This window comes from Chlamydotis macqueenii, chromosome 3 (assembly GCF_036417535.1).
Source record: "Chlamydotis macqueenii isolate bChlMac1 chromosome 3, bChlMac1.mat, whole genome shotgun sequence".
NCBI classification, from domain to species: Eukaryota; Metazoa; Chordata; class Aves; order Otidiformes; family Otididae; genus Chlamydotis; species Chlamydotis macqueenii.
The window spans coordinates 73,287,145-73,310,507 of record NC_141558.1 but is presented as its reverse complement, the minus strand read 5'-3'; the positions used below and the strand labels follow the sequence as shown (position 1 = coordinate 73,310,507).

The window sequence follows — 23,363 nt, the reverse complement described above, 5'->3', positions numbered from 1 at the left end:
GTGAGGGGAAGTTGTTTTTGTTCTCTTCCTCATTATCCTGCTTTGGTTTTATTAATAATAAATAAATAAATAGTTTTCCCCAAGTCGAGTCTGTTTTGCCTGTAACAGTAAGTTCAATGATCTCTCCCTGTCCTTATCTCAAACCTCGAGCTTTTTAATTGTATTGTCTCTTCCCTATTCCCTTGGAAGGTGAGGGGAGTGAGTGAGAGACTGCACAGCCTGGTCCTGAGCAGGGCTAAATTACGACACCCAACTACTAAATACTGAATGTTGCCGTTTCAGTACATCTCTGATTAAAATAATTTATAGGCTATGAATGAATTGTTATCAGGCTATGGCATAACACATCACCTCCGTCTGCCCAGCACAGCAAGACTTTAATGTTCAGTAGAGAAAAAAGTAACACAATTATTGAAGAGAAAAAGGAGTTTTGTGAGGAAGAACACAGCGTTTGTGGCATCTGCCACTTTATTTAAGCTAAGGAGATAGTTGGAGCTTCTGTCATCTGTTTCCTATTTAACTAAAGCTCTTATTTTCTGATGCATGGATCTTGGATCTGTCATTAGCTGATCACTTCTGAATATGGAATTGAATATGGAAAACTTACTGCTTGGGGCATTGCAGTGGAATTCAATATCCTGGTGTACCTCAATCAGCCTGCAAAGTCCTCTTTCATTCTAGGCAGCTGCAGGTCTTTTTTTTCTCTTTCATCAGAGTAACAGAATGAAAAAAAAAAGAACTTCAGCTGATTGAAAACATGTAAAATTTACCTTTTAAAATATTCAGCAAAGCAAATGGCTGAACACTAACAATAATGATTTTATGAATTCTTGCTCTCCAGATGCCATATTTTTTTGCAAACTAAAACGTTGGTCAGTTTTCATAAGAAGATAAATTGGCTTTATAGACCAACCAAGCTGATAAAAGAATATACTTATCCTAGTTGATATGCTGCTTCAGTAATCTCCTTATGAGATACTGAGTATTGTCCTAAGCTACTCCTCATTGCATTTTTTTCAATTAACTTGTATGCATAAAGAAAGTGAGAAGAATATCTGGAAGAATAGATTATCGAAAGCACTATGCAAGGCAAGTTTTCCGGACAATACTTTTGAAGAGATGTCTTCAAATTATGCTTTTCCCTAACAGTTTTGTGGTAGTTGAGAAAAAGCATGTCCAAAATTTGATTTTGCACAGACCTGTGTAATTTCTGGCTGGCTAAATGGAATAAACTAAATTCTCCTGTCACTACATTTTCAGTTGAAAATGCAAATCAGTCCTACTCTGTTGCATGTGCTAAGCTTCTTTTTTCCTTTTTTTTTTAAAAAAAAAAAGGTTAGACTGATTGCAATGGTTTAGAGCATGAGGATTTTTTACAGGAGTAATATTCCCCCAAAAAGCTGTTTTCTTTCTCAACTAGTGAAAACCAAGTTCAGAAACACAATCACTGAAAGCAGACATCTCATTCACCTACATGCAAATGGCCACTATAAAGCATGCTTGAATCCCACAGGAAAGGTTGGAAGTGACACAACCTCCAGGCAAAACTGGAATTCGGCCTGTTTCTGCATAACAAGTACTATAAGTGCCAGAAAGCCGTGAATTTTACATTACTTTCTCACAGGCTGCCGAGTGTCACGTTTCCTTGGCATTTCTGTTTCTCCCTAATTTCAGAATTGGACAGTTGAATTCTTCACCTTTCAACTCCTGCTGTATAAACCAGGGGTCACCATCAACAAATGCTCCAGCTAAGATGGCACACTCCACAGGCATGTCTGCACTTCTGGATGAAATATTGAAACTTAAATTATTTCCGTTACACAGACCTGTTGACTTATGATAATTCTGTTGCATATTAAGTCCTAGGATTTGATAAAGTAATGCTGTGGTCAAAGCAGTAGAATTTATTCCCATTAGTCATTCTCTCATCTGTTTTCTTTGTTTTGTTTTGTTTTGTTTTGTTTTTTAAAAAAAATTGAGTTCTCTTCAGCATCGTACGTCTAGCTATGCTGTTCCTTGTTCACATTCTGAATTACGCCTTTAAGTGAGAGCTCTGATTTTTTTTTCTTTCAGCTAGTGCCAATGCAGATAACACTGTCTAGGGGAGACTACTGTTCTGCTTGTGGCACAATAAACCTTTGGGAAGGAACAACCATTTCCATCATCAGTTTTGATGTTTCACTGCAAGGCAGTAAATGTCCACACTGTCCCTTTGCTTGCAGAGTTGCTCTTACTGGCTTTCTCCTGATTTCGTAACTAAACAAAGCACAACAGAGGAGACTTGCAGTCAGCCACTTCTGTCTAAGTAATATACACAGGAGCTCTTTTCCACCCTATTCAGCTTTTGGCAGGTTGCCTCTCTGCTGCTTCTAGTTTGTACCTGGTGATATCTATGTTGGCAAGTTGAGGATAAAGGTGAGATCTGGAGGGAATCTTTTGTGGAAGGGCACCTGCTGTGAACCTGCTACATCAGCTCAGTTGGGTTCCACTTGTTGAAAAATCAAATGGAGTTGTTTGCTTTCTCTCTTTTCGGAAAGCAACTGAAAAAAAGTTTCTCTTCTGGTGGCATAATTTTCTTATGTTTTGTCATCCATGAACAATCATGACTATATGCAAACTACCGCGGATAGCTGAAGAATAAGCCCATGGGGCCCCAGCCTGAGGGGGCAGCTTATGCTCTCTCTCTGTCACCCCAGCGCCTGAGGTTGCAATGTAGGCAGCAGATTCCTGCTGCTGATGTCTCTGGTGTCTGATCTGATGTGGCAACAGTTCTATATATGTCTCCAAAAGAGGCAGCTGAGCTATGATCCATCCACCTCATTCCTGTGCTCCAGCAGCTCTAATTGGGGATCAAGTCCTCTTTTGCCAGGTGCTGCACAAATACGAAATAAAAGATGTTCTTTACCAGAAAGAACCTACTTTTAGTTCACAAGAGATGATAGCAGGTTGTGTGCTGCAAGTCAACGGGCAGCGCACACGCCTCAGTATGAGTTGGCAAGAACAAAGCAGCTGTGAAACAGAGAGCTGAGTCTTCAGTACCACACGGCTTCCCCAAACCCCAAAACCCCTGTGACCTGCTTTGGACTCAGGCAGTCTTCTTCAGCTTAAGGGGTGACAGGTAATTTCTGGCACTTCTTCCCCCTGCTGAAAGACAGATATTTTCTGATTGTTGTTGAAGAAGAAGAAGAAAGAAAAAGAAATTCTGTATCCCAGTCTACGTCCTTATTAACCATTTAAAATATCTCTTCTGGAGAACAGTTAGCTGGTCTTTCATCAAATCTGCAAAGAGGGGTTCCACTGTGACATTGTAAGAAATCTGCCTAAATGCTTGACAAAAACCATGCATGCCCCAAAATGAAATCTTATTTACTGTGGCATTATTAAAGTGCTAAATAAATAGAAAACTCAGAAGGGCTGGTAGGATGTGGGCGAGTGAATAAATGAGCTTTGATGCTACTGTCAGTCAATGCTAATTCCTATCCTTTGAAGAATGTGTGATAAACACAGCTGCCAGAAGTGTGATCTGAAATTGCTCTAATTAAATTTTCACTGAAATGAAAGCAGCTGAGCACCTTGCTTTGTTTCCTTTTTAGCTGGACTCATTCAGAGAATGACTTTCCAATTCTTTCATTAGCAGGTAGGGAGGGTAATGTTTGTTAAATATATATAAGGCTCTGAGTATGCACAAAACTATTGTATGAAATTCTGTATTAATATTATTTTTATTGTATCTGCTACTCAGGATTTGTATTTTAATTCAGAATCTGAGATCTTCAAGGAGGAATTATGTGTACTGGCTAGTAAACACTTTCTTCACAGTAACATGGGGAAATTTTATAAGTCACTCATGTGGCAAGGTCATGGAGCAGATTCTCCTGGAAACCATGCTAAGGCACATGGAGAGCAAGGAGGTGGTTGGTGACAGCCAACATGGCTTCACCACGAGCAGATCGTGCCTGACTAATTTGGTGGCCTTTTATGACGGGGTAACAGCATCGGTGGACAAGGGACGGGCAACGGATATCATCTACCTGACTTGTGCAAAGCTTTTGACACTGTCCCGCGCGACATCCTTCTCTCTAAACTAGAGAGGCATGGGTTCGATGGATGGACCACTCGGTGGATAAGGAGTTGGCTGGATGCCCGCACTCAGAGAGTGGTGGTCAACGGCTCAATGTCCAAGTGGAGACCGGTCACCAGTGGCGTCCCTCAGGGGTCCGTGTTGGGCCCAGCCCTGTTCAACATCTTTGTCGGCGACATGGACAGTGGGATAGAGTGCACCCTCAGCAAGTTCGCCGATAATACCAAGCTGTGTGGTGCCGTCGACTCGCTGGAAGGGAGGGATGCCATCCAGAGGGACCTGGACAGGCTGGAGAGGTGGGCCCGTGCCAACCTCATGAAGTTCAACCAGGCCAAGTGCAAGGTCCTGCATCTGGGTAGTGGCAATCCCAAGCACAAATACAGGCTGGGCGGGGAATGGATTGAGAGCAGCCCTGAGGAGAAAGACCTGGGAGTGCTGGTGGGTGAGAAGCTTAACATGAGCAGGCAATGCGTCCTTGCGGCACAGAAGGCCAACCGCATCCTGGGCTGCATCAAGAGGAGCGTGGCCAGCAGGTCGAGGGAGGTGATTCTCCCCCTCTGCTCTGCCCTGATGAGACCCCACCTGGAGTACTGTGTCCAGTTCTGGAGTCCCCAACACAAGAAGGACATGGACCAGTTGGAAAGGGTCCAGAGGAGGGCCACAAAGATGATCAGAGGGCTGGATCACCTCTCCTGTGAGGACAGGCTGAGAGAGTTGGGGCTGTTCAGCCTGGAGAAGAGGAGGCTCCGGGGAGACCTGATAGCGGTCTTCCAGTACCTCAAGGGGGCCTACAGGAAAGATGGGGAGAAGCTGTTCAGTAGGGCCTGTTGTGATAGAACAAGGGGTAATGGGTTTAAATTAGAAGGAGGTAGGTTTAGATTAGATATTAGAAAAAAAATTTTTTACAATGAGAGTTGTAGAGCACTGGAACAGGTTGCCCAGAGAGGTGGTGGATGCCCCATCCCTGGAATCGTTCAAGGCCAGGCTGGATGAGGCTCTGAGCAACCTGATCTAGTTGGGGATGTCCCTGCTTCTTGCAGGGGGGTTGGACTAGATGACCGTTGAAGGTCCCTTCCAACTCTAACTATTCTATGATTCTATGATTCTCTATGTTTGTCTCTTATGCGTTAATAGTAAAAGACAAACAAGTGTGTTTCCATGGTTATGAACTATTTAACTCCTGACCATGGACTGAGGATGAGACTAAGAACTAGAAGTCACTGTAAAAGGACAGAAATCAAGAGAAAAAAAGATAAGAAACTGAAGACATGATTCCTGGATAATCCCTCACTTTTTGTCTCTTCCTTATTTCTAAAAGCAGCTCATTCCTTTTTGTAGATAGATTGAAAGATCTGTCACTCTAAGCGTTGCAATTTTACTTTGCAAATGAAATTTTGATTGGGTTCTGATCTGGATGGCTACTCGTTTTCCAGAGAGCTGAAAATGAAACAAACTGATAAATTATTTCAGTACTTTTAATTTTTTTTTCTGACTGCTATTTTCTAAAGCAATCTAATTAGTTGCAGAGAACAGCATAGGCAGAAGTAAATGATGTATGTATATGTTTGATTTGTGACTGCTATTAATTTTAATTTAATTAATGTAAGAGAGATCTGTGTCAGAATTTAATGCCATAAAATAAAAATGTGAATTGATATATCTCCAGATTTTTATATATAGAAATATTTCATTAGCTTACAAAGATACCTTCTATCAGTGCCGTCTATCAGTTTCCAAAATGTGTTAATTATGGCAAATCGATCTGATGAGGAGAAATTCCATTAGTTACAGCATCTTTTCCATGCGTGAACACTAGATGGCACTAAAAGACAGGGGCTGTAGCATGGAAACACAGGTATTTTTGAATTTCTTGAGGTTAGTGTATTTCAGTGGAGGATCACTGAAGCATAAATGATATCCTGTAGATATATTTTGTGGGAAAAAAAAGAGATGGTTTCATAGGAATTACAGAAGCTATATTGCATGACTCAGTAGTTGCTTCAGCCTATAGAAGAAATCAGCCTAATCAGAAATGAAGTGGCAGAACATGATATTAAGCAATGAGACCCGGCAGCAAAACCCCTCTGCAACCAGAGGGGCTGGAGCTTTTTCTCTTCCACTTGCTTATGCTGCTTCACAGAAGAGAAGTCTCCTCTAAAATTCATATGCTCTCTCCCATTCACTGTTGTGCTCCTTGAATGCAGCTCTAGTGCCAGACTTGACAGAGTTAAAAACATCAACTTCTGCAGCATTTCATTCTGTGATCCTACACCTGTCTCACCAAATACAAACTCTTGAGTTGATACAGGAGACATGCCGCTGGCATTTAGGATGAGGTCTGAGTCAGAAGCCAGGATTATACTGAGCCTTTAATAAAAACCATGTCAAGTGAACCCCAGAGGAAGAATAAGGAGGAAGGGAGGGAGTTGGTGTCTCTGACTCTCAAACCTTCGACTGCCTGACCCGAGGTGTTTCACATGCTTCAGGGTGACTTTTAGAAAGCCAGTTACCCTCGCAATGGGACAGAAGTGTAACAGCCTGTCACATGAAAGGGATCACTGCAGACTATTCAATGTTTTATTATTATATCACAAAGATGTACTTTTATTCCAGCTGCAAAAGCGAGCACTTAAAAGTTAGGAAACTGCATCTCTGATTGACAATGCAGCTGTATTTCAGCCCATTCTGTGCACTAAATGAGACAGAGGTCCTTTGGGACAAAATAGTATGCAATCATGTAATTAAAAACTAAAGTATATGCACAAGACATCACAATTATGGCTGTAGTAAGCTTTTCCTAGTATTTCAGCGCTGGATTTACCCATCTAGATAACATTCTTTTTTATATGTAATTTTATATTCAAAATTGACATTTTTTTAAAAGAGCAAGGATGGTCTGTTGCATGCACAGGGACACTGTGGGGGCCAGAGAACGGATATCTGTGTTACAGCGTGGGCTGAAATTGTCCCAAGGCTGCTGTGGGCCTGGCTGCTGGAGCCACAGGTGAGGCTGAGGTGCCCGCCTGGGCGGCTCATCGCATTCCTCTCCTCTCTGCTGTTCCTGGCCTTTCCGCCACGTTCCCTGTCTCACCGCGGTGCCAGGAGACCCTCTAAGGCAAGTTACAGGGCAGCTGCTGAGAGCACCAGGTTTAGTTTCCTTAATTCCTGCAGATAAAAAAACCCCAGATTTTCCACTGGTAGCATTATGCTTGTTTTCTTTTCCTTACTGTAATTTTCTTATACTGAAGAGGATAGTTTCAACCCTAGATACGACCTTCCCTTTGCTTAGATCTCTTCTTAAAGCTGTACTAGGCTGTCGTTCTTTGGAGAGTAGCACCTCCCTGACATAATCCCTGCCAGCTCAAGGGGCTTGGTCCCCCGCACCCACCCCAGGGGGAGGACGGGGACCGGGACGGGCCCTCGGGACAGCTCTGCGACCGCGCCACGCTCAAGATGGCGGAAGGCAGGCGCCGCGCGGGGCGCCGCGCTCAAGATGGCGCAGCCCTCCGCCTCCCCCGTCTCCTCCCCGCCCTCCCGGCGGTGACTTCCGGAGGGAGAGGGCGTCCGTCCCATGGTAACTGCGCCACGGTGGAGACGCCGCCACCGTGGGGGCTGCTCGTTTCCTGCCGCCACCCGGGCCACAACAACGGGCAGCTGCCTCCGGGACCCCGCTACCGGCAGCCGCCAGGTACGAGCTAGCGGCTTTCCCCGCCCGCCCCCGGTCGTGAGGTGAGAGGAGCCCGCCGGGGCTGGCCCCGCGGGGCGGTCTCTCCGCGCCGCCGCCGCTGAGGTGTGCGGCCCCCGCGGCGGGAGGGCGGTACCAGCCGCGTCAGCCGCAGCCGGCTCCGGCGAGCACCCGGCAGCCCGGCGCGGGCGGCGGCGGCGGCGGCGGGGCCCTTCGGCGGGGCGGCGGGCAGCCCTCCCGCCTCTCGTCCACCGGGCTTGTTGCCGGGACGTCTCTCCTCCGCCTCCAGCCCCTCAGTGCCGTGGGCCCCCCGCCCCGTTCCGTGCGGGAGGCGGCACCCCCCGCTTGCGCTTTTGGGAGTAGGTCGGGCCGGCGGCTCGAGGGCGGTGGCTGCAGCGGGGGTGTAACCCTCTGGTCTGGGGGTACAGGCGTCTCCTCGGTGGGGGGAGAGGTCTCGCTGGGGCGGGGGCGTGCAGGCGATTGTGATTGTCCTCTCAGCCGCTGTGCAGCCAGCGATGTCCTTGTGTCTTCTGATCCTCCCTTTGAAACATTATGTAAAAATTAATTATTTTATCCTCGTTTCTGAATATTTGTGTTTGTTTTAGTGGGATCTGGGGTTGTTTGTTTTTTTTAAGGTGTTCAGGCACCTAACTTTTTTCCCTTCATTCTGAACTGAAATATGATCAGCCTTTCGTGTGCTTTTGGTCTTTGTTCAGACATATGCTACCTGTAGTTGCCTGGTTTGTTTGGTAGGAGCAAAGGGTCTGTAAGAACATAAGGTCTGCAGGCAGTGGTTCCTAAAGGGTACTCCCATGGCACCCTTTGTCTTGGGAAATCAAGTTACAGTAACTCCTGCCCTCTGCACAAGCAATATTCTGATAAGCTGCTTAAGCTTTGCTTCCGGTGGTGGTGGAAACGCTGGAGAGGTGTTGGAGAGACCGTTAAGGCAGAGGTCTGTCCAGAGATGCGTACATCGTGAGTGGTACGCAAGCCTCTTCAGTTTCTGGATCCACTGCAAGTAGCCAGTTACCATGGTGTCAGTGGTGGCATCTGCAGCCATTGCACCTGGCTATTGCTGTACTCTGCTTACAGGGTGGGCTAGCTCCTACCTGAAGGACGGCTCACCTGGTGGCTTCTTGCCATATTTCTCCTAGTAGAGGAGGAGAAGATCTTGGAAATTTTAATTGAAAGCACTTCTGTAGGGAAGGCAATCGGACACTACATCTGTTTTGGTTTGGTTGGGTTTTTTTTTTTTTTTTTCAGCCTCTGGGTAAGATTGGAAAATATGATTTTGCAGAACTGTTGGTGGTTCACATTGTATGTCAGCAAATGAGAGCCAGCTCTTTTCAGGAGAGTTATGAAGAGCTGTAGTTACTTAAAGTGTGTCTGTAGCACATGTGTATTTTAAATGAACAAACCCTGTCTAGTCAGAATTGCAAGTAAAACACTAATAAACCGTTAGGATAAGGCATCCAAATTGTCAGTGAATGAATGTGCTCAGCATTAAAAGTGTCGAGTGCTGGAATTGCAGGGGGATAAAGAGGCAAGAAAGCAGTTGGGGCAGACAGGGACTGAGAGGAAGATGGGATTTCTTAACTGCTCACAGGGATAAGAGCCTGAAGCAAACAGGCTGTGGTGATGGAGATGGAAGAGATCAAGTATGAAACAGGTTTTGGAGTGGGGAAATGTGTATCAATAAAATATAAATACCTTAAACATTAGCATTTATAGACTTGTGGCAAATACTTAGGTTTGTATTCACTAAGTGGTTGACTCTAACAAATAATAGTGCTCATAAACATACACAGTATGTTATAATGTTTATAACATTCATGAGTTGTATTTATTTTACATATATTTACATTTGACTCTGAATCTAAAATAAATGACTTGTGTTTCTTTAGTTTTTCAGTAGCTCCCAGAAACTGCAACTAGTATTGGGATGCTGCTGTGCTGATTGCTGAATGTACAAGTGAACTGAGATGCAAATTAAAGAGGCGAACAAATATCCAGGGACTTTTTTTTTTTTTTTTTTTTTTTGCTTAAGTAATGATCTTTAAATGTTAATCTTAAAGTAACAAACAAAACAGCTTGTGACACTGGTATTGTGTTTAGGAGTAGAATGGTTGAACTACACCATGATTGTAGTAGTACAAAGTATTTTGGAAGCCGTTAAATAGAAGGGAAAATCAAATTCTGCAGAAAGATTTATTTCCTTCTTTACAGCAAAGTGAGTAATATCCTGTAGTAATATAATAGCCTAGTTTGAGGACACAATTATTTTGAGATTAGAAGCTTAAATGTGTACGTCCGTTAAAAGCAGACGGATGTTAAAACTGGCATTTGATACTATAGTGGTGCAAAGTATGGAAGACTGCGTTAGGGTTTGAGACTTTGCAGCATAACCCAGGAGGTTTTTTTTCCCTTTTGGGGGACGTTGCCTATATGTAGGGAATGAAATGCAAGGGTTGGATTTTCCTTTTTTTTTTTTTTTTTTTTCTTTAACCTGCTTTTGAACTGACTGTAGCAGAGTTAACATTGTTTGTAGGTTATAATGCAATAAGTGAGGCTACGGTGATGACTTTGCCTTCATGGAACCTGGGTGAGAGCAGTTTTGGTGGCTGGTCTGTCATGTATATTTGCTTTGGTTTGCCTTCTCTTGCTCAGTGGTGCATGAGAGGCATGACTTCAGCATGGAGCACGTTCTCTCTTTTTCTAGCAGACAGGCTTACAACACTGCTGAAAAAGTAGGGTATTTCCCTTTAAATTATTTTTTTTTTCTCACTCCTTCTTTCCAAATCTGCTACCATTGCAGATTCCCAACTCTGTTGGAGAATGCCATGTGAAGCTATTTTTGACTGATCAGAGAATTACCGTAGCAGGAACAAAAGACATTGATGAGGGAGAGCGGTCTCAAGGGACCTTGAGAAGAAAGAGATGGAATTCAGATTAGTAGCCTCCAAAAAAAAGCTTGCCGTAGAAGAGGTGAAAAATAAGCCTATAAAAGAACAAAGGTAAAAAGAACATGTGAAAACACTTAGTTCTCATAATGTTACCCTTTCCCATGAGGAGGCTTTTTGAATGGCTTTCATAGTAATGTTTCTCATATGTTGATCACAGATTTGAGCAGTAAGCTTTACTTTTCCTCTAAGCCTTTAACAGAAATGATTGATTTATTAGTTTTGATAGAAGTATAGAATTACTTTCAAACTTTGAAATACATAATAAGCACCTCAGATAATTAGCAAGCCTACAACTATCTCTCTTTAAAGTGATCAATGGCATTAATTTGGTTTGGTAACCATGGCTATTTTCTTGTTCAGTGACCATATGGTATTTCTGAGTTTAGTGTGACTTCCTGTGAGCAGTTTTTACAAAGTCAGCTGGGCTTTGGTGTGAAATGCAGCAAAAATTAAACACTATAGGAAGGTGTGAAAATGTTCTTGTATGCAAAGAAAAAAAAAACAGGTTGCTTTTCTGCCTTAAGAAAGCAAGCTGCTTTCACTTTGGAATAAGAGTGGATTGTAGCCTCTAAATCGTACATTCACTGAGACTGTAATGCTAAAATAGTCGAAACTTGGAACTGTTACTTGTTTGACACTGATGTTTTTAATGCAAATAACTATTAACAGATCAGTGTTTTGTTGTAAACAAAATACTTTTTAGCTTTACTGTAAAAATGAGACCCTTGTTACAGTAACTTACCCTTTTAACAGGATCTCTTCTTGAGCTGTCATACGGTAATGCTGTTGTTGCATGTGTCTTGACATTAATAGAACAGCCACATTAAATTTCCATCTGAATTCTGATTTTTTGAGGCTTGCAGTAGTAAAAAAAATTGTGACTTTTATCTGTCATGTAATTTTTTGAATACCAAATCCAACAAGTCAAGAACTTTTGAGAAATGCTCTGGATATCAAGGAGCATAGTCCAGCTGAGTTGGTGAAAGCTAGAATAATGGAGAGGATTCCTTGATTGCAAGGTCTTGAGCTGTGTGTGAAACAATTTTTATAAACATGAAAGATATATTTTTTTTTTAAGCTGACCTTTACTCTCTGCTTATTAATAGCAGTCCAAATTGTTCCATGGGAGATTCTGCAGCATGCAATATTAAGAGAAATAAATCTGTCTGGGAGAGTTGTGGGGAATGAGAACCAGTGTCAGATGGTGAATCATAAAGGGAAAGATCTAAAAGTGGAAGCAATCAAGGCAGGTGAGTAGTGCAAAGAAAAGCAAGGAAAGAAGTGTTGGAAAATAGAGTGGTGCAAAGCCAGGGGTTGTGGGACCCTGAAGGTTGTGAAGTGAATCATAGAATGGTTTGGGTTGGAAGGGACCTTCAAAGATCATCTAGTTCCAACTCCCCTGCGCTGGGCAGGGACACCTCCCACTAGACCAGGTTGCTCAAAGCCCCATCCAGCCTGGCCTTGAACACTTCCAGGGACGAGGCATCCACAGCTTCATCTGGCAACCTGTGCCACTGCCTTACCACCCTCGGTGTAAAAAATATCTTCCTTATATCTAATCTAAATCTACCCTCTTTCAGTTTAAAGCCATTACCCCTTGTCCTATCACAACAGGCCCTGCTAAAGAGTTTTTCCCCATCTTTCCTGTAGGCCCCCTTTAGGTATTGGAAGGTCTGCCTGGAATCTTCTCTTCTCCAGGCTGAACAGCCCCAACTGTCTCAGCCTGTCCTCAAAGGAGAGGTGCTCCAGGCCTCTGATCATCTTTGTGGCCCTCCTCTGGACTTGCTCCAGCAGGTCCATGTCCTTCTTATGTTGGGGGCTCCAGAGCTGGACGCAGTACTCCAGGTGGGGTCTCACAAGTGTGGAGTAGAGGGGATGTGAAGCTTCTCATCAACCAACACCCACAAGTCCTCCTCCTAATGTCAATGTAGGGTAGCATACACTTTGCAAGAATAAAGTTTTCTGGGGAGGAAAGGTGGCCTTGAGGACAGACGGAAGAACTGGTTGGTGTATAGGCAGGAAAGTGCCACTTGAAATCAAATAGAAATATGTCTGAAAGGAGTGATGCACAGCAGAAGAAGAACCAGTGATGGTCAGGTGCATGATCTTGGAGTGTGTGGATGGAGATGAGAATAGGGGCATGCGAAGCCCATCCCTGCAAACAGGAAACCTGAGTGCTGAGGTGGGGCTGTGTGGGTACCCTCAAGGGGGACACTGTAGAGTGCCATGCTGGGTGTCCTCAGTGGTGCAGAGCCCAGAGTGGTGGTCACAGTGTGCTCAGCTTACAGAAGCCAAGCATGAAGCACACTTTCTGCCCTCCCTGTCCTTATTTCTCCCCCCAGCTTTATTCTCTATGGTAGAGGTGAAAAACTTGCTTTCTGGTGTATGTGTAGTCAACCTATGACTGGAATTGGTGTAGTCAACCTGTGACTGGAAATAATGTTAGCTTGCTGCATTCAAGTATCTGAAGAAAGGTCTTACTGTGTATCTTAATCTGTTGTTTTTGTAGAAAAAGACAAATGCAGCATGATAAAACCAGTCTCATGTTGTCTATAGTACGACATAATTCTTGTGCTACGTAGCACAAACTAATAAAAATGACTAAATTAAGCCATAACTATTAGCAGATGGATACTGTGTTTTAGTGTTTCATAGTTTCTCCTTCTTAATGAACTTGACATGCAGATAAAATAGGAGGGAGATAGCTGTGGCTTTAATAGGAGGAAATGTTTCCCTTGTCATCTGAAAACACATTCCTGGGTGAATAGCGCTTTCTTGTGCAGAGCCGCAGCGTTTAGAAATTAAACTATTGTTATTTCTGGTTTGTAAAGAATATCTGCCCCTCCGCCTAGAGCATTAATTCTTTATCTTCTGTCTTTATTTAACCAATGTTAGTCAAGGGCTGTAAACAGCCTTGTTTTAGACTTCCTGGTATTTCTTTATGCCATTGCCATCCTTGCATGTGATAAGATACGCCTATTGGAGCTGTACCAAGGAGTAAATCTCAAAGGCACTAAGTTTTATTGCCACAGCTAATACCATGCTTGTGGCTTGCTTTTGAAAAGTAGCACATTTGCTGTTTTCCTGAGTGTTTGAAGAGAGTATGGATGAGAATTGTTTCAGGTTTGAATGTTTAAGTACAGCATTGTAATATTCCTGTAATGACTTGTACCTGTCTGATCAATGAGTATGCTTTACAAGTATTGTAGACATAAAATGACTAAAGAAATTGATTCTTTCAATGTGCATCTCCTTAAGGCTTCTTTACTGATGTCATATTTAATTGTGTGTGTAACATAAATATTTACAGACAGGATGGAGCATCAGTAGTGAGATTTGAGAAGACACATTTTGTAAACACAAAATCCATTCTACCTGGAATGTGAGTGGAATGATACTGCTCAGCTTACACTTGTGCTTTAAGGTAGTGCTGGAATTAAAGCTGGGGTTTTCCAAGTTTGTGTGTGGGTTGTTCTTTTTTTGTTGTTGTTTTTGTTGTTGGTTGTTTTGGGTTTTTTTTTTTCCTGATGAGGACTCATCTGTTGTCATCTGCGTTTTTCACTTTCCTATTAATTGTAAGACATGGTGGGTGCTTGATACCTGTAGACTTGGACTGAAGATGCTTCTAGACTTAATGTGAACTTAAAAGACATTCTTAGGAATTGTCACCCCTTTCTGTTTGCTGAAAGTAGTTGCTATGCTCAGCAATACAGCTGATAGGATCCATTTCTAAAGGTAAAAATATTTAATATTGAAACACCCTTGTTGAGCAGCAGTTCTTGAAGTTGCATAGAAACTGGGTGATGTGGAGATCTCTTTGGGTGGGAGGAACTAAGAGGGGGATTTTGAGAACTAAGTAATTAAAGATTGCTGCAGTTACAATGTTTTGGGCTTAGAAAATTAGAGTACTGTGCCACATAGTTTGAATATGTAAGTTACAATATTTTCTTTAATACGTATGCTGTTCAAAATGATTATATAAAGCTGAAGGGAATTTTTGCCTCTTGGAATAAACTTTACCCTAATCTTAAACATATGTTCTCACTTATTGTTGATAGCTTCTTTAATACCATAAAAAAACTACAGCAGGTATTGCAAGAATTCAGTAACTTAATCTTAACTCTTCGAAGTTAAATCATGTGAAGTGTATGTCATACTGATACCTTTATAAAACCATAATGGAATTAAAATCCAAATCATTATTAAAACTAAAAATAAGATCATATAGTTTAGAACTCACTTGTGTGACAGTAAAGTTTAAGGTCCTAGAAATTTTTGGAGCCTGAATTAGTCACCATGTATTTTCTTTGATGGTGAAACTTTATGAAATGAAAAAGCAGGATTTGCGTCAAGGATTTTGGAGTGTAATATTTATAAATCTATCATTGTGTGATAATGTTTATACATTAAGACAGCTGAAGAAAGTAGTGTTATCATTGACTGTGAACTGTAACTGGCTTTTTTTTCAGTATAACTGCTTAACTGTTGTATCAGTAAACTGTTTTTCTCTGCTTAATCTACTGTCAAGCAAAGCGAGTTTGAGATCTGCTGCAAACTCAGTACTTTGGCAACTTGTTCTATGTTAAGAAATGGTAGACATGGCATTAATGGGAAAACAATTACTTGCTTTGTAAGTGGTGCTGTTGAGCTATGACTAAGTATATTGATTGGCCTGGCCAACACAAACTACAGATGGATTTTCTTTTTTTTTTCCTTTTTTTTTTTCCTTTTTTTTCTCTTCCATGGCCTTTTCACAAGAGGGTCACATGGTTGGCTGTTATTGCTTTGGATATGGTTGAGTTCTACAAACTAAACTGCTTTCTGTGGAAATTGAGAGGGTTTTAACTTTTTTCATGGATTTTGATCCCTAATGTGTTAGCTTGCTGAGGAATATGAATCAGAACTTCCTACTACAGCGTGCAAGGCCATTAACATGGTCTTGCTTTCTGCTTATGTGTTCATGGCGTAAGATTGTACAATTTGCTAAGCCAGCAGAAAACTACTGGCTTAGGTTAGTTTTCTGGTTAGCAAGTTTAACACATGGTTAAAGGTACACCAGCGTGACTGGTACAGCTCAACCAGAGCAAGAGGCAAGAGACTTCATTTAGCACTAATGAGGTATTTGGTGATCAGTTAAATCATTTCCATCTGTAACATAAGACAGTTTTCTCAATTTACCAAACTGGACTATTGATAACTTTAATGCGAGATGCTGATGAGTAATTCACTAAATTAGGGTGCAGATAACTAATAAAAGAGCTGAGTGTTGAAAATATTCTAGGAGATCAATTGGTTGCAACCTTTTTTGAAAAGTTTGGATGAACCTTTTTCAGAAAAATATTTTAAATTTCTAGTTTCATACTTTCGTTAAAGTATGGATTTCTTTTTGTAAATTTGCTTAAAAGCACATACTGGCTAAGAGGTCTGACACTGACAAATTTATGTTAAACAATTTTAGAATAAAAATTAAAAGGTAAATGTGGTTAAACAGTAGAAATGCACAAATACAAAAGCATTATACTGTACAACATATGTAAGTAAGCTGTTTACATTAGTGTGTTCCTGTCTCTGTATAGGTTTTTCTACGTTTCTTCTTCTGTGTCTCTTCAGGCATGTTTAATACTAAGAGCATCCTCTTATGCCTACTAGAATTAAGATGGTGTACTTACAGGATATTTTATATGATGGCAAGAAGAATAACGGGTTGACCTGCTACTGGGTGAAGAAATGTAATGTGATCTGAGAACTGTATGTTTAGTGCACTTGTTGCTTCAGATTTATCTTTTTTTGCAGGATAAGCTGCAAAGGTCTACCTGACCCCAGAAACAGAAGTGTAGTGACTTTCCTGAGATAAGGACAATAATGAAGAACACTTGTAAAAGTGCTAATTTAAAAAAGCACATGAAATTCAGACAAGGTTATTTTGCCTCACCTGGTTCCTGGTCTCAGAACCACTATCAGTTTCTAAGTAGACAGATAAAGTTCTTTGAATGGGGAGAAGGCAAGCCAGTACAAGTATCTAAGGTGGGTGGGTGGAAAAGAACTGCTAGAGAACTGGAGACCACTTGCAAAAACACTGCAACAAATATGAACTATTTGGTAAGCTCTTCAAGTAATAAGTACAAAGGTGTTAAATAAACATAAATGTGGATTTTCTCAAACAAAATACACAAGCAGTCAAATCTTTGTGACGTGGTATCCAGTTATCCAGTCTTATTTGGGAGGAACAGATGTGTTCTTAGTTAAAGGAGCTATTCTAATAATTTTGTCTCTATGAAAAGCAAGGAATGTTACTTTAAATACTGTAAAGTTGGTGAAAACCTTAAATAGTTACATGGATCACTGTCAGACCAGAGAATGTCTAGACTGAATGGTCTCTGCAGGGTTCTGTCACTAATTTTGACTTAAGTGAAACATTAAGGTTATGCAATATTAGCAGCAGATGGTACGAAGCTAGGAATTGCTGCAAGAGCACTGGAAAATGTGGTTAGGGTTCAGAATGATTGAAAAAAAAGTGGAGAAGCAGTCTTGGGAAGAATATGCATTTTGGATAAGGACAAGACTCAAGATCCTCCATTTATTTATCATCCCTGTACAGGTAGGCAATGGGGAAGTAGAATAAGTTTTGTACAAAGATCTGGGGATGTTGAAGTTAACAAACTGGATGGGATTCTGTTAACATAGCTGTTGCAAACCAGTTGGAGGTACTGTGATACACAAGCAGGATAACTTTCCATAACTCGTGTGACAGTCCTTCATTCTAGGCTTAGGCATTTGACCTCAGGAAGAGCTAGAGCACTTTGAGAGTACAGAGGAAAGGAAAGAGAGCAAAGTCTTCAAAATGTAATTATTTTATTCACAGAAACATTTAGAACTGTTTCCCTTAAAGAACAGAAGACTATAGGGAGAAGGAAAAGTTGTCTTCAGGTGAGATATAAACAAGAAGAGAGGAGAGCATTTTCCATTCAATCTACTCTGACAACAGAACCACTGGTAATGTGCTTAAACTGCAACAAAGATGGTGTAAGTGGACACCAGGAAAAAAAAAACGAACACTGGAATAGTTTGCTTGGGAAGACTGTGGTATTTCCATTTTTAGAGCGCCTTGTAAGGCACAGATCGGCTGTGCTGTTCTCCTTCAGTCTTGAGAGGGTGTATTAGCTGATTTATTGAGCTCCTTTCCAACCGTTATGTTACAGTATTAGAAAATCCTAGAAGGGTTTCTGGAAAGCAAGGGCATCCAAATTAAAAAGTTATCAAAGTGCTTAATAGCATTGAGGCCATGTTAATAACTTTTCATTTTGTGCTGATGGGTCTTGCTATCAAAATCGCACATCTCTACTCCCTCATTTCCACTCTCTGCTCTTCAAAGAAAAGTATTATTGCATTGGGGGAAAGGGGGGAAAATACTTTTATAAGTCTTCTGGCTCACTTCCATTTCATGACTGTAAATATCTTCCAGTTGGCACCACTAAGTGTCTAGTTGTGGCTGCACACTTCCAGAATCATCTTTCTTCCCCAGCTTCATGTAAAATTGCTCTGGGGACAAGGGAGAAATTACTCTTCAAACTCTATGGTAAGTTTGATATCAGATTCTGAGATTTCAGATTGCTTTGCTCATTATTCGGAGTCAGTATTAAGATATAAAATAAAACATTCCCTCATTAGCAGATACCAGCCTTTATCTTGCACACCCTTTTTCCCAGAACTAGCAATTAAGATGCATGAATCGGAGGCAGTGTAGTCTGGTAGCAGGAACTTGGGCCTAGGAGACAGAACTGTCAGCATCTTAATTTTAGATATTATGTTGAATTATGATTTGCTGAAGGGTATGTTTAATTCCTGGCACTGTTTTCCACACATAGAACGTAATGCTGTAAGGATTATTTTTTGTCTGTAGCTACAGAGATGCAAGATCTCAGACATGTATTTTTCTGCATTAAAAATTAGTTTGTAAGCCCAGGGTTTTCATTCACGGGTTCTTAGGTTGTGTTTGACTACTTCTGCTGTAGTATCTTCAGGTTGAAGATAGGTCCTTTCTCAAAGACTTCAGATGTATAGTATAGATGTTTGGCTCTGTTCATGGTTTATAAGGGTACAGGAGGCTTGCAGAACTTAAATTTTATTGGAATCCAGTTCAGTTTACTACCTAGCTCTTCTAAGTGAGGAGGCTGCATCAGTATAAACTGATTTGACTTTTAGCATTGTTATAGCAATACAACTATCCTATGGATTTCTTTTTAAATTTAAGTTCCTTAAGAGGCTGGGGGCCATGTTAGTATGATGTCATTCTGGTTCAACAAGCCAGCAGTGTTGAAGAGTGAGAGGGTGTGTGGGGTCTTGAGGGCAATGGAAAAACTTTTTAAAAATGGTAGCATCAGACTGAAATCCCTGCAGGCTTCTTTCTGCAGGTGCGAGTTTTAAGTTAGGCCTACACTGACGTTTACATTTAAATTTATTATTATAGTGTCACCCTACAGAGTTTATAGTTCCTTCAGTGGATTCTTTGTGAAAGAGCTGGCATCATTTTTTAAAAGGTTATGTTGAATTCTGGTTTCCACAGCACAAGTTGCCATGGATATATCAGGTTCTTAATGTTTGTTTACAGGGGAATGAGGTAGAGAAGGTTCATGTTAGCTATTTTCAAATGAATGTTCTGCATCCATATGATGCTGTTCACGTTGGGAGTTAACTGGGCAGTGAATGTAAATTCTACTGCCTGCTTTGCAAACGGATTAAGTTCACTTAGGAATGAATTAATGCAGAAATTTTCATGTGTATATCTTTACTTTGCACTAGCTTGTCAGTTGTCCGGTTCCTTTTTTCCCTCTGTAGTTAAATGAGCCTCCTGATTTTATGTGCATTGTAGTGTTTCGGAGTCCTGTCAATCAGCATTTAAATAGGTAGGCACTGTACATGTATTATTGCAGTGCCTGGGAACTGAGGAATGCAGCATTGCTTCTGCAAAACCTGCTATATTTCATGCATCTTCATGAAGCAAGGAAAGGTCCTAGACTTCCCATGATCTGAGAAAAGGGGATGGTGAATTTTGGCTAAGAGCTGGCATAACAAGAAAATTAAACCATAAAACTGCGTGCATAGATCAGATGCCCAGGAGAGACTACTTGCATAATGCAACACTTGAAGTATGTTTCTGGTCAGTGCTGCCTTCTAAACCATCTGCTTTGCTCTTTCCAAAGTACTCATTTATGCTTCTCCTCTTCCAAAATAAGGATCGCAAAGATGGATGTGTTCATATAACCCCTCAAATCTTGACTGAGAAATACAGATTGTTGACTTTCAAGCCCATGCAAACTACCTTCGTGGCACACCAGACTTTAAGTAACCACTAGAAGAAGCAGACAATTAAAACAGAAGTCAAATATTAACTTACTCCTTTCCTGGGTCACACTGTACGAGGCATGAGTAGGCATGTTTGAAAGCTGAAGAAAATGAACCCTATATTTGTTATAGGGAAGATACAGGTAGACTAAATACGGCTCATGCATCATTCTAAGCTGGGCAGTCCTTAAGGACAAGACCAACAATTGCTGCAGGACACATGGTTAGTTTTTTGGTCAAATAAGCCAAAAGAGAATCTAAAAGTCAAGAGGCAACATAGTGGAAAAGAATGAAAAAGTGAACGTCCTCATGTTGAAAGTGAAAGATGAGTAAGGAGGAGAAACACCTACTAAAGCAGCTCAGTGAAAGATAGATGACCGCTTTTAACAAGCCAGAAGAAACAACTAGCAGCAGTTTTCTTGGCAAAATTGAGCATTGTGTGCGTGCTGAGATAAGCTTAATACTGGAGCTCCACAGCCACAATGACTCTATCCCCTTCCACTTGATAATCAAAGTCAGGTTTCTTGACTCGAGGGGAAGCCTGAGCATGATCATTTATCTATGTAGCACAGTGCTGTGTACCAGTCCCTTTCCATACTAGCTCTACTGTCAGCCATTTTAAAGTTCTTTCACATGTAAAGCTTATTAAAAGTATTTTGACAGAAGTGTTGTAGTCTTATACCTTCTGTGTTTCACAAACCTGAAATATCTCTACAAGGGAGTGTCTTGTGTATTTTAAAATGTGTAAATAAAATACCCTGGAGTGTGCTAATTTTAGTGCAGTATGTTTGAGCTGAGTTTCCAAATGGAGGTAACAAGATGTTCTATGTATTTGGTATTTGTAGTGATAGCCAGAGAGTTATCCTTGTGAAGTGACAGGTATAGAGATAGACGTGGTCTTAAACTATGCCTGTTAATAGAAGAGCTCTTTCATTGCTTTTATAGGTGTAGTGCAAAATATCTCAAATGATTCATGCAAGGTAAATACCACTTAGTAGCCACCACTATTAAACATCTTCATTTTCCATTCAGAATCTGAAACACATATGCTATACTTTCTGTACCTGTTTGGAGATAAAGTTTAGTTGGGTTCTTCCATGTAGCCAAACATCCAGTCACAAGTGTGTGTCAGGGAGAGGACCTTTATCTTGTGGAACAGTGAGGCAAGCTCTACTTTTCTTCGACATGAGTTCAACTTCTTTGGGAAGAAAGCAGGCATGGATTTGAAGAGGCTAGTGCCACATGTCTAGGGTTAAATGCAGTTGCAAGAATAGTCACTGGAATCACTGAGAAACAGATTTCTAGCTTTGGACTTTGAGGCCTGATACTGTATGCTCCCCGTGGTAGCTCTGTTACAGTCCATATACCACTAATGTGCAAATTCAGCAGGATGTTACAAAATGTTAGTGCTTGGAGATGAATTCCTTTTGCAGTCTATGCTTATTTCATTACATTAGGTGTTGTCTTAACAATACCGAAGTGTCTCTCTGCTACTAACCACCAGCAACCAAACACTCTTAGGTTAGTCTGCTTTTATGGAAGTTCAAGCCTACTTTCCAAGTAGATTTCTAGGTAAAAGCCAGCTTGTTTTGTTTGGGGTTTTTTTTGTGGGTTTTTTTTTTTTTTAATCATCCCATATGTCTATTTTCCATACTTGGAAATTGTGCCGTAGGCAGAAAAGCCACTTGGGCTAGTGACAGGGGAAGAAGACCCGAAATGCTATATACATCTACTGGATTACCTCATTTTCCATCAATCCTCTTGGCCCAATGCAACAGCTAGCTTCCAAAGCTGACGCTACCAGCCATCAAAATTCTAAATATTCATGGAGCAATCTCTGTTAAATATTTTCAGATTAACCCTTAATGCACAGTGAGAACACCTCAGGGAAAAAAAATGAGATATTAACTGACAATGTCATTATCTTATTCTAAAAGAGGTGACTGTTTCTGTGAATGTGTTGATATGAAGGAAGCTGTGCAGCCACCTTAGTCTTAAGCAATACTTGCCTCCATATTACTGTTCTGGAACAGCTCATGTGGTATGACCTAAATTTTGAACTTAATAAACAAGTAGATGAGGCATTGAGGTGAGAATGCTCAATCTATGGGATGTGTTATGTTCTGCTTCACTGGAGAAGACATAATATTTGTTTTTTCCTCACAGTGCGTTTGCATAAAAGACTCGCTATCTCATGTGAGAAATTGAAGCTTGTTCTATGAGCTACAAAAAATCAGTCTTAGAATTCTGAATTTGAGACTTAATTATTTAGTAGTGTTGTTTCTTCATAATCTGCTTTTGATGTGATTGTTTTCCTATGAGAAAGGAATGAATATGTGTTACTGTTTAGTAGATTTATTTTTCAGAAGTTTGTCCCAAACCATAGATTAGGTTTAAAACTTAAAGTTCACTTCTGTGCAGATGGGACTCTCCTGAGAGCTCATGATTTTTGCACTTCTGCTTTGTGCAAACAGTATGTGAGAGCGGGAACTTCTCTCCAACCATGTTGTTGCAGAGATCTGTTATTCTTGATCTCTGGGGCTATTGCTTGTTTAATCCACATGCTATTTATTAATCTTCTGTGCTGAATGCCCGAGATAGATTAAGATAGGTAGGTATGCGCAGTTTAATAAATGAAGACATTCCTGTATCTATTTGAAATTTCAAAAGAGGATCTCTTTGCTGGCTAGAGCTATGTATGTGACTGTTCTGTAAGGCTGCCAGGTTTTGAGAAAATTCATTTTGAAAAATGACACTTTTATAGTTAGTTTCTTGGTGTGGCTGAATTCATACTGCTCAGTCTTTTCTGTCTTATATAGTTATTTCTCTTATGTGGATAAACATTATGTCTTGATTCTCTCTTAAAGTGGTAAAGGATTTAGAAAGGAAAGAGAAATAAGAAATTATTCTTACCGTACTTTTTCATTTGGATTTAAATAACTTAAGTGTATAATCATGTTGGCAGTTGTTTTTAGAGACAGTTTAGCTGAAACTTTCAGGAAAAAAAAATTATTTGCCTCTGGCGCTCTTGACTTTGATGTTTATAGATGATGGACATCACATCATGACCAAGGCAGAGGCCTAAGGCCTTGGATGCCTTTTATGTTGTGGAGGTATTTTTTTTGTGAAATGTGAGTGTAGTAGTGTAAAGTATCCCTTTTTCCTGTATTATTCCTTTCCCCTCCTTTTGAGATTAACAGTAAAACATCTATCAACTATTTAGTACTAGAAGTCTATCTTCTAATTTCTGTAAAAGGAGCCTCTTAAATACGCAAAATTAGTTTAATTACTG

At 40.9% G+C, this 23,363-nt stretch overlaps 1 protein-coding gene across 3 annotated transcripts in view; it reads left to right on the top strand.

Annotated features, from left to right (window-relative positions):
- Positions 1-7,667: 7,667 nt before the first annotated feature.
- Positions 7,668-23,363, top strand: part of DISP1 (dispatched RND transporter family member 1) — a 90,580-nt gene continuing 74,884 nt past the window's right edge. Inside the window, exon 1 of one of the 3 annotated variants that reach the window (XM_086744950.1) lies at positions 7,668-7,769. The gene's annotated coding sequence lies outside the window, so the exon portion shown is untranslated. Of the gene's footprint in view, positions 7,811-23,363 lie in introns of all 3 variants that reach the window. The other 2 variants (XM_086744952.1, XM_086744957.1) reach the window with 2 other exon arrangements.